The sequence below is a fragment of the Haliotis rubra genome, unplaced genomic scaffold (assembly GCF_003918875.1).
Source record: "Haliotis rubra isolate DU_JTF1 unplaced genomic scaffold, ASM391887v1 Scf512, whole genome shotgun sequence".
In the NCBI taxonomy this organism is placed as follows: domain Eukaryota; kingdom Metazoa; phylum Mollusca; class Gastropoda; order Lepetellida; family Haliotidae; genus Haliotis; species Haliotis rubra.
In genome coordinates, this window is record NW_025767205.1 from 228,247 (window position 1) to 239,909 (window position 11,663).

General features: G+C 44.1%; 1 pseudogene; it reads left to right on the forward strand.

The window, feature by feature from the left end:
- Positions 1 to 1,499: 1,499 nt before the first annotated feature.
- LOC124292315 lies at positions 1,500 to 11,460 on the forward strand (annotated as a pseudogene).
- The last annotated feature ends 203 nt before the right edge of the window (positions 11,461 to 11,663 follow it).

The following is an 11,663-nucleotide window of genomic DNA, read 5'->3' on the forward strand; positions in this document are numbered from 1 at the left end:
GACTTTTGGTCTCCCGATACACTGGTTGCAAAAGAACGTCGCTGGTCTTCACATTATGTTCACATGCAGTAATCAGACAAAGTCAGTGTGTTTTAACCCCTGGGGATTGGGTAGATCGAAAACAATCTGTTTTACTAGAGATTTCTCATTTCCGTATACGGCGTTTCCTCTCAAAGAACGTGCTTAATCGTGGGTTCGAATTCTGGTTCACCCCGAGTATGTTTCTAGGTGTGACACAACCATGGTGGCACCACAGTGGTACACATTTAAGGCCTGTAACATTCTCTACCCCTTCCATAGAACGATAACACGTCGTTGCATAACTGAAACGCCTTTTCAAAGCGACGTAAAACAAGACTCATTCACTAACTCTCTGCTAGCCGGAATAAAATACACGGGTTGATAGAATAACGAAACTTGAATAACTCCTTCTTAATTCTCTCTCGTGTTTTTTGTCTTAATGAGCAAATAAGCAGTTTGAGAAGATATTATTTTTTGCTTATAGAAACGAAAGATAAATGTGTTGATGTATAGAGGTAAAGACATTAAACCCGATAAGCACTCTGTGCGTAAACTCTCTAAGCCTGTTGTTTTAAAAACCGCCGCGGCGGTTATCTTGATTTGACAGACATGCGTTATCTGTTCTTTGCCCCATTCCTGGGCTTCGGGACGGCCGCGCTCACAACCTGGAACCCTGGAGCAATATGTGGTTTGGAAAAAACATTCATATCAAGACTTGTAAACGTATACATTACAATGTGGAACATACAACAACATACATGTTTTCCGCTTTTGAAAATATTAATGAAATGAAGTCCAGTTGGAATTTGTTTTAAAAAATGCATCGTCTCGTCTTCAACATTATTGAAAAGGAGAGCTGCGCATGCAAACTTTACGCATTACGCTAACTTTTCGTGTTGAACGTGCAAAATTAGTCAGGCGCCGGGCGGGCCGACATCATCACATGAGACAACACCTACTGTATTGGATATACTGCAGCGGTACATGTTTTCATTAATTACATATGTTCATGTCCATCTTGTGTGAAATATACTGGTTTTCAGCATTTACTTGAGTATATGTTTTTCGCAGTTACGCGTTCAAAGCAACAGTTTGAAGGTATGTTCCAGTGCAGTTGCACTTGTTGTAACACTATATGTGACCATGTGTTTGGGAGAAACCTTTATCAAGTCTAACAGCCATCTGCTCCAGTACCCCAACAAGCATCATGTACGTGTTAACGTCGACCTGTCAAGTAGAGTTCACCCTCGGAAACCATAAACCAAGCTGGCAACTTTTCAGAATCAATTTGTACTATAACCACATTTGTACGTGAGCTGCAGTGCGTGTTCTGCTGACCCGAACAAGCTTTAAATAGACTGATGGAGGAGACTGTTGCAAGTCTGTAGGACCTGCACTGGAGCATGCCAGCTTCGCTGATGCCCCGGGCCCAGACAACTCACTATGAGTCAGGCGGAGACAGCTTGCCTCGTTTCCCATTCGTGACGTCATTCTTGCTCGTGAGACCGGCCTCGCGTCAACTGCTGCAGGTGCCCCGTCAGGTTGTTTACTTACCACCCAGTTGTCTTTTCTACATCTTCTGTAATCATGAGGGAAATTGTCCACCTTCAAACTGGTCAGTGTGGAAACCAGATCGGAGCTAAGGTAAGTACCATGATGTGTCCATATTACCCATCGTCTGATACCAGTACAAGCTGACGAGTATTACCATTGTATACTGTCTACCAAATTAACATTGATAATTCTTCATTTAAGACACACTTACTTGGATTTCCTTGTTAGCGGGTGATTATTGTATTTATGTGTGAGCTACTTGTGTATTGATTCATTTTCACATTTATGTGGTGTATAACAGCAAATGGTGCTGCTGTAGCATGCTGATGTGTCATCCACTTCCTCCATATTGAATGAATATTTCAAACATCTACACAGATACATTGATACAGTGCAAAATGAGTCAATGTTTGTGTGAAGATGCTAGCATGGGGTGATTGTGCTGTATGCTGGTATAGAGATGTCGCCGGTCTATAGACTGTGGTGGTGTAGACTAGTAGCTTACGTGTCACATTTCCACTCTGCTTCCCAAGCGGCATGATGGGAGGATGGGGCGAATTCTATGTGCTCCGTCTGATCCGCCATGATGATATATACAGCTGTATCCCTCCCAGCAAACGGCCCTAGATTAGAGCTCCATGTGGCGTGACTGTCATCCCGCGAGTCGCTCAGCCATGGACGATGATGAATCACATACAGGCATGATAAAGCCTCGGCCGCCAGGGGACAAATCCATAGCTCTAGGGGACATTCACATTATGGTGTTTCAGTGAGCATGTACGTGTATATACTAAATGGTACAGTGCCATTTTTACAGGCTGGTATGTTGCTGCATTTGGGTAGCGGCATCGTTTAATAGACTTCTTATGTTAGTGTATACTAAAGTGCAAGATATTTAACGCGTTATACATGACTTGGTAATTTGACTGATTGGATTAAGAGAGGCAAGTTTCAGTTATACATGACAAGTTTTATGCCACTTAATCCATAGCTGGAGTCACAGCAATCATGTTTTACGTCAGTATTGGGTTCAGTGAACAATGTTCAGCTTTTAACGTTTAGGATATCAGGAGAGAGGGTGAGTGAGTGCATATTGCGAAACGCCTTCTGGGGCATCCATTTGTTTTGGTAGTTACAGCGAGTGGCTGTAATGTTGTTAAAAGCTATGCCCTAAAATGAGTAGTTCCTTGGCAGTGGTGAAAAAAGCGTCTTTTGTCGAAAATACTTCTTTGCTTCTGTTAATGGTGAAAATAATAGATTGTACTCGAGTATCCCCCAACTCCCAGCTCCACCTCACCCCACCCCATTCTCTCACTCCCACTCGCCCCACAAGGGGTATCTTAACAGTGGGAGGGTATAATTATGTGGTGGAGGGGGTTATCTGAAAGAGGGAACTAGGATTAAGAAATAGGGTATCTGATAAGAAAGGGCATAGCGTGATGAATGGGAAAGAAGGGCGACAGGATGAGAAAGGGGTGCAACAATTACAAAGGAGGGGCAAGGGATCAGAGAGGATGGTATCTTATCAGAAAGGGGGCATTTCATGAATATGTGGGTTAATTAAAAATACGCTATTGGGATAAAGGATTAAGAGAGGGATGTCCAATCACTGTCTAGTGATATATGGTATACAATAGATGTGTGTGTGTGTGTGTGTGTGTGTGTGTGTGTAGCTCATCACTGCCAAGTGATGTGTGGTATACGGGTGTTGTAGCTGATCACTGTCAAGTGATGTGTGGTATACGGGGATAGTAGCTTACTAGCTTATCACTGCCAAGTGATGTCTGGTATACGGGGGTTGTAGCCTATCACTGTCAAGTGATGTGTGGTATACGGGGATAGTAGCTTATCACTGCCAAGTGATGTGTGGTATACGGGGATTGTAGCTTATCACTGTCAAGTGATGTGTGGTATACGGGGATAGTAGCTTATCACTGCCAAGTGATGTGTGGTATAAGTGATGGGTATACAGGGATAGTAGCTTATCACTGCCAAGTGATGTGTGGTATACGGGGATAGTAGCTTATCACTGCCAAGTGATGTGTGGTATACGGGATTGTAGCTGATCACTGCCAAGTGATGTGTGGTATACGGGGATAGTAGCTTATCACTGCCAAGTGATGTGTGGTATACAGGGGATTGTAGCTGATCACTGTCAAGTGATGTGTGGTATACGGGGATTGTAGCTTATCACTGCCAAGTGATGTGTAGTGGTATACGGAGTGTGTAGCTGATGTGTCATCTGCCAAGTTATGTGTGTGTGTGCTATGTGGCTGATCACTGCCAAGTGATGTTGTAGGCGAGTTTATCACTGTCAAGTGATGTGTGGTATACGGGAGCTGATCACCGTAGCTTATCACTGCCAAGCTGTGATGTGTTGGTATACAAGTGTCAAGGGATAGTAGCTGATCACTGCCAAGTGATGTGTGGTATACGGGAGGATTGTAGCTTATCACTGTCAAGTGATGTGTGGTATACAGGGAGTTGTAGCTGATCACTGATCACTCAAGTGATGTGTGGTATACAGGGAGGGGTTGTAGCTTATCACTGCCAAGTGATGTGTGGTATATACAGGGAGTTGTAGCTTATCACTGTCAAGTGATGTGTGGTATACGGGGGTTGTAGCTGATCACTGTCAAGTGATGTGTGGTATACAGGGATTGTAGTAGCTTATCACTGCCAAGTGATGTGTGGTATACAGGGTTGTAGCTGATCACTGTCAAGTGATGTGTGGTATACAGGAGTTGTAGCTGATCACTGCTGTCAAGTGATGTGTGGTATATTACAGGGAGTTGTAGCCTATCACTACTGTCAAGTGATGTGTGGTATACACAGGGGGTATAGTAGCTTATCACTGTCAAGTGATGTGTGGTATACAGGGGGGATTAGTAGCTTATCACTGTCAAGTGATGTGTGGTATACAGGGGTTGTACCCTGATTATCACTGTCAAGTGATGTGTGGTATACAGGAGTTGTAGCTGATCACTACTGTCAAGTTGATGTGTGGTACTACTGTCAGGGGGTATTGTACCTGATCACTACTGTCAAGTGATGTGTGGTATACAGGGTTGTACCTGATTACTACTGTCAAGTTATGTGTGGTATACAGGGGTTGTACCTGATTACTACTGTCAAGTTATGTGTGGTATACAGGGTTGTACCTTATACTGTCAATATGTGTGGTATTACTACTACTGTCAAGTTATGTGTGGTATACAGGGGTTGTACCTGATTACTACTGTCAAGTTATGTGTGGTATACAGGGGTTGTACCTGATCACTGCTGTCAAGTTATGTGTGGTATACAGGGGTTGTACCTGATTACTACTGTCAAGTTATGTGTGGTATACAGAGGTTGTACCTGATTACTACTGTCAAGTTATGTGTGGTATACAGGGGTTGTACCTGATTACTACTGTCAAGTTATGTGTGGTATACAGAGGTTGTACCTGATCACTACTGTCAAGTTATGTGTGGTATACAGGGTTACCTGATTACTACTGTCAAGTTATGTGTATACAGGGGTTGTACCTGATTACTACTGTCAAGTTATGTGTGGTATACAGGGGTTGTACCTGATTACTACTGTCAAGTTATGTGTGGTATACAGGGGTTGTACCTGATTACTACTGTCAAGTTATGTGTGGTATACAGAGGGTTGTACCTGATTACTACTGTCAAGTTATGTGTGGTATACAGAGGTTGTACCTGATTACTACTGTCAAGTTATGTGTGGTATACAGGGGTTGTACCTGATCACTACTGTCAAGTTATGTGTGTGGTATACAGGGTTGTACCTGAATTACTACTGTCAAGTTATGTGTGGTATACAGGGGTTGTACCTGATCACTACTGTCAAGTTATGTGTGGTATACAGAGGTTGTACCTGATTACTACTGTCAAGTTATGTGTGGTATACAGAGGGTTGTACCTGATCACTGCTGTCAAGTTATGTGTGGTATACAGAGGTTGTACCTGATTACTACTGTTAAGTGATGTGTGGTATACAGAGGTTGTACCTGATTACTACTGTCAAGTTATGTGTGGTATACAGGGGTTGTACCTGATCACTGATGTTATGTTATGTGTGGTATAGCTGAACGCAACGTCAAACCACAATGAAATTACACACCATGCATAAACAGCCCGTGATGCACGAGCCCACAGAAGCCAAGTGTCTGCCGTTTGGGGATCGCCAGTCATAAATGCAACTGAGCTAAACATGCCTCATCTCGATAAACAGACAAAATGATGAATTGTGGATACGATACAGGAAGTGTATCTTTTTTTCAAAATGTTTGCAACATCCAGATATGACTTCTCATCTATGGCACAAGTACCATCATGTGATGAGACTTGGGCGTAGTGGGTGTGACAAACGACACCTGGACAAGATTGTCTCATTATATTAACTACACTTCAGTAAATGAATTCGCATCTGCTCCTGTTTAGAATTCCGAAAACAAGAAGGCAAATTACAACGTCTGCCTTTAAAGTATGGCTCTGTGCAACCAGCCGAAACACGCGGCGACCTTTGAAGATGTTGACCCTAGCAGCTCACCGTTGGCTACCAGTATTAAGATGAGCTGGGCAACACATGGTATGGGATCTGCGCCTGTGACATTGCATCAAGGTATATTGGCCACTTTCACGGATGACAGGAAACGTTGTAGGCGATGTGTGATATGTGGTGATGCTTTCTGACAGGTGATGTGTGATCTACAGAGGTTACATACAATCACTGATATGTGATGTGTGATCTATAGAGGTTACAGACAATCGCCGATGTGTGATCTACAGAGGTTACAGACAATCACTGATATGTGATGTGTGATCTATAGAGGTTACAGACAATCGCTGATGTGTGATCTACAGAGGTTACAGACAATCACTGATATGTGATGTGTGATCTATAGAGGTTACAGACAATCGCTGATGTGTGATCTACAGAGGTTACAGACAATCACTGATATGTGATGTGTGATCTATAGAGGTTACAGACAATCGCTGATGTGTGATCTACAGAGGTTACAGACAATCACTGATATGTGATGTGTGATCTATTGAGGTTACAGACAATCGCTAATGTGTGATGTGTGATCTACAGAGGTTACAGACAATCACTGATGTGTGATGTGTGATCTACAGAGGTTACAGACAATCGCTGATGTGTGATGTGTGATCTACAGAGGTTACAGACAATCACTGATGTGTGATGTGTGACATATTGGGGTTGTAGATGATCCGTGACAAGTGATGTGGAATCTTCAGGGGTTGAAGCAGCGTCACGATCTATCGCTGATGCTCCAGCATCAATTGCGTCTAGTGATATGTCTAAAAGAACACAGTTGACTTGTGAAGGTATGTGATGTTGACTCTACCAATACAAGGGTTGTATTTTGTGATAAGATCACGGCACAGTTTAAGAGGAGACCGCATCAAACTGTAGGCGTGATTTGCCCTGTTTGGTTGGATTGGAAATGTGGCGTGTTTCAATCAATACCATGGGCATATTGGGATTGGCCTGTGTGTAATTTGCGTATCCAAAGTTCGACAAATTCCAAAGCTTGGTTGCCCTCTGCTGGTTTTCCTTGGTAAGTCTGAGTTCTATCTGGTTACATGTATAAGTACCTGCTACAATTTGACCTCCGACAAAAATATTGAACATATGTCTCTGGGAGTGTGTCTACGTGAACGCTAGGGATCGACTAGGCTGTATGCACTTAACTTGTACTAATCACTGACCCTTCCCTAATGATGTACAGGGGCGCGGATTTCCAGACTAAAATATTGTATTTGGGGTGCCATAATTCACTTACTCCTGATGCATATTGGATAGGGGTTCCAGCTGATCACTGACTTGCGAAGTGGTATAGGAAGTGAATGCACTGACTCGTGCTTGTGTCGGGGATGCGGTTACCCACCTACTTGTGATGCATGATGTAGCGGGGTGCAGCTAATCACTGACTCATGCTGTTGTGTCGGAGGTGCGGTTAATCATTCACCCGTGATGCAAGATGTAACGGAGGTGCAGCTAATCACTGACTCATGCTGTTGTGTCGGAGATGCGGTTAATCATTCACCCACGATGCAAGTCATACAGGAGGTCTAGCTAATCACTGACTCATGCTGTTGTGTCGGATGTGCGGTTAATCATTCACCCACGATGCAAGTTGTACAGGAGGTCTAGCTAATCACTGACTCATGCTGTTGTGTCGGAGGCGCGGTTAATCATTCACCCACGATGCAAGTTGTACAGGAGGTCTAGCTAATCACTGACTCATGCTGTTGTATCGGAGGTGCAGTTAATCATTCACCCACGATGCAAGTTATACAGGAGGTCTAGCTAATCACTGACTCATGCTGTTGTGTCGGAGATGCGGTTACCCACGTACTTGTGATGTATGATGTATCGTGGGTCCAGCTGGTCGCTGCTGAGTCAGGCTGTAGTAACGGAGATGCAGCTAATCACAATCCTGTCAATTATGTAATAACCAGGACAGACGCAGCTGCAGGCATGGCTGTTCATGGGTGATCGTGATTCTCGAACTAAACGATAATCTTCTTTCTTATTCAGTTCTGGGAGGTGATCTCTGACGAACACGGCATCGACCCCACCGGCACCTACCACGGAGACTCCGACCTCCAGTTGGAGAGAATCAATGTCTACTACAACGAAGCCTCAGGTAAAAAAACATGCTTCATATAAATGCTACTGCAAGACGGCTGTTAAGAGATAGCGCATCAAGCCAATGCGATGAAAATCTTGCTATGGTTAGTGTACTCGCTTCTTTCTAGTGTATGGTCCTTGTGGTGCGGTGCCAATTTATAGCGCAAGTTTGTTAAAGTATACAATTTAACGTATCTGAAAAAGTGCATTATAGACCTGTGAGTTTACACACCACAGAATGGTTACCTCTCACAGAAATCCTGTTCATCTGTGATACCGTTGTTGGTAAAATCTTCTAAACAAGCATTGTCACTATGGTGACATAATACCCCGCCGCAAATTATCAAATCAAACTTTAAAAGTAATGAGAGTAATGAGAGTTTAAGATGAAGTTAAATGTCAACAAAAACACGACCAGTCAACCTCTCTTGATATCTTGCTCTTTAGTTGTTCAAACACACAAATATTTTCAAGACTGACATTGACCTTGACATGAATGTCATAGTGTATGAAATATGCAAAAATGGTACAGTATCTAAAGAAAGTTGCTTATTGAAAAACATTCAAGGGAAGTCTTGAAAGTCTATGAAGAAAATCCAGTGAATTCAGGTTAACATGCTGAAATCTTCAAAGTGTCGCAGTGACCTTGAAAATTATGTGATGGTCGCCAAAATTGACTGCGCCTTCATTAGATGAAGCTTGGTGTCAAATATGAAAACAATCCAGTGAATGTTTTTTGCGATATCTCGCTGACAAGCATAGCATGCAGGTTAATATGCTGACATCTTCCAAGTGTCGCCATGACCTTGAAAATTATGTGAATATCACCAAAATCGACTGGGCCCTGCGCCTTCCCTAGATAAAGCTTGGTGTTGAATATGAAGCAAGTCCAGTTTACGGTTCTTGAGATATATCCCTGACAAGAGTAAAACGTTAAAGTCCCCTTGTGACCTTGAAATTAAGGTCAAGGTCACCAAACCTGACTGGGACCTTTCTTATACTGTGATGAACCTAGGTACCAAGTATGAAAAGAATCTAGTCAACGGTTTTTAAGAAATTCCAATTCGTACGTACGGACGAACGGAGCGAGCCTAATACTATAACCGCCGCTTCGCGCTATACGCGCGGCGGGGATAATAACCAGATGTTCGGGTCAACGAATCACGTCATCGGCATAATATATTCGTATATGTAAACAGTACTTATAACGGTTCCCGGGCAGTGTGTCACCTCTCAGCATTATGCGATATTTTCTGGCGTTCCTGTAAAACTAAATTTAATTCTGAATCAGTATCCTTCTAAGGAAATGTCTCATGTCTTTCGTGTTGCCCAAACTATCATATAATATACTGCTGACCGTTTTCCAGGTGGAAAGTATGTTCCCCGTGCCGTCCTGGTCGATCTGGAGCCCGGAACAATGGATTCCGTCCGATCTGGACCTTTTGGTCAGATCTTCCGTCCAGACAACTTCGTCTTCGGCCAGAGCGGCGCCGGCAACAACTGGGCCAAGGGTCACTACACAGAGGGCGCCGAGCTGGTCGACTCCGTTCTCGATGTTGTCCGGAAAGAAGCCGAGAGCAGTGACTGTCTTCAGGGCTTCCAACTGACCCACTCTCTGGGTGGCGGCACCGGGTCAGGCATGGGCACCCTCCTCATCAGCAAGATCAGGGAGGAGTATCCCGACAGGATCATGACCACCTTCTCCGTTGTACCATCACCCAAGGTGACAGTTCTCCCATTCCCACTCAACCATTTGACTGTGTGAGCCAAAACGGCGGAGATGTGTTCTTAAAATTCATTCAAAACAACGTTTCCGTAACATTTACACAGAAAAATATTCTTTCATTGGATATCGGGGAAGATAATATGTTGTGGATCCCATATATAAGTTTACGGAGTTAAGTTTACCGTTAACTATAAACACAAACGAATTCAGATCCCATCTAATCATCCTAGGTATATAATCAACTTTAGCAGGGTAGCTAAGCAACTAATTCATTTTGTGTAACGGTTTTCGCTCTTCGCGATGAAATGTCAGGGTATCTGACGCACCTGTCCATAGCTGAAACGAATGTTCCTCTCTTCCAGGTGTCTGACACTGTGGTGGAGCCCTACAACGCCACCCTCTCCGTCCATCAGCTTGTGGAGAACACGGACGAGACATTCTGTATAGACAACGAGGCTCTTTACGACATCTGCTTCAGAACCCTGAAGCTGACCACACCGACCTACGGTGATCTCAACCATCTGGTCTCAGCCACCATGTCCGGTGTGACCACCTGCCTGAGGTTTCCTGGTCAGCTGAACGCTGATCTCCGTAAACTGGCGGTCAACATGGTGCCCTTCCCCCGTCTCCACTTCTTTATGCCCGGCTTCGCTCCCTCACCTCCAGGGGAAGCCAGCAGTACCGTGCACTCACCGTGCCCGAGCTCACCCAGCAGATGTTCGATTCCAAGAACATGATGGCTGCCTGTGATCCCCGTCACGGCCGCTACCTGACAGTTGCCGCTATTTTCAGAGGCCGCATGTCCATGAAGGAGGTCGATGAACAGATGCTCAACGTTCAGAACAAGAACAGCAGTTACTTCGTTGAATGGATCCCCAGCAACGTCAAGACCGCCGTCTGTGACATCCCACCACGTGGTCTCAAGATGTCTGCCACCTTCATCGGCAACAGCACTGCCATCCAGGAGCTCTTCAAGCGCATATCCGAGCAGTTCACTGCTATGTTCCGTCGTAAGGCTTTCCTCCATTGGTACACTGGCGAGGGCATGGACGAGATGGAGTTCACTGAGGCCGAGTCCAACATGAACGACTTGGTGTCGGAGTACCAGCAGTACCAGGACGCGACCGCCGAGGAAGAGGGCGATTACGAGGATGAGGAAGAACAGGATCCAGAGTAAAGAACCTTGGTTATATTCCATAACTACATCTCTCTCGGTCTTTGCATATCTTGTGTTGGATATGTTCACATTCCATGTTAACTGATGTTAGTTGTACAGCGGAAATACGGCCCGTGCTTTGGGATGTCTGATGTCTGTTACATCGCCTCTGTCCTCCGCCTTTATCTGTCGTGTATCAAACAACTGTGAATGCCTTTCTTTCCATGACGTATTATTTTCATAATCGGACGTGAACAATGATGCTTTTGCACGTTTATGTGATCGCCAAATGAAACACAATATGCCTGAATAAAGTATTCTGATTTGCAACCTTTTCACTTGTTGAATCACTTCTATCTTTATTTGTTCTCAGAGAATCAGATAAGCTGCTGATTAGCCTGAAGTATTAATACAGTATATAACCCGACATCCTCGATAATCTCCAGAGTATACGTTACGATCTCTCTCCACTGTGGAGTAGTGATCGTAACGTATACCCTGGAGATTATCGAGGATGATAAGCCGATTAAGCCTTAG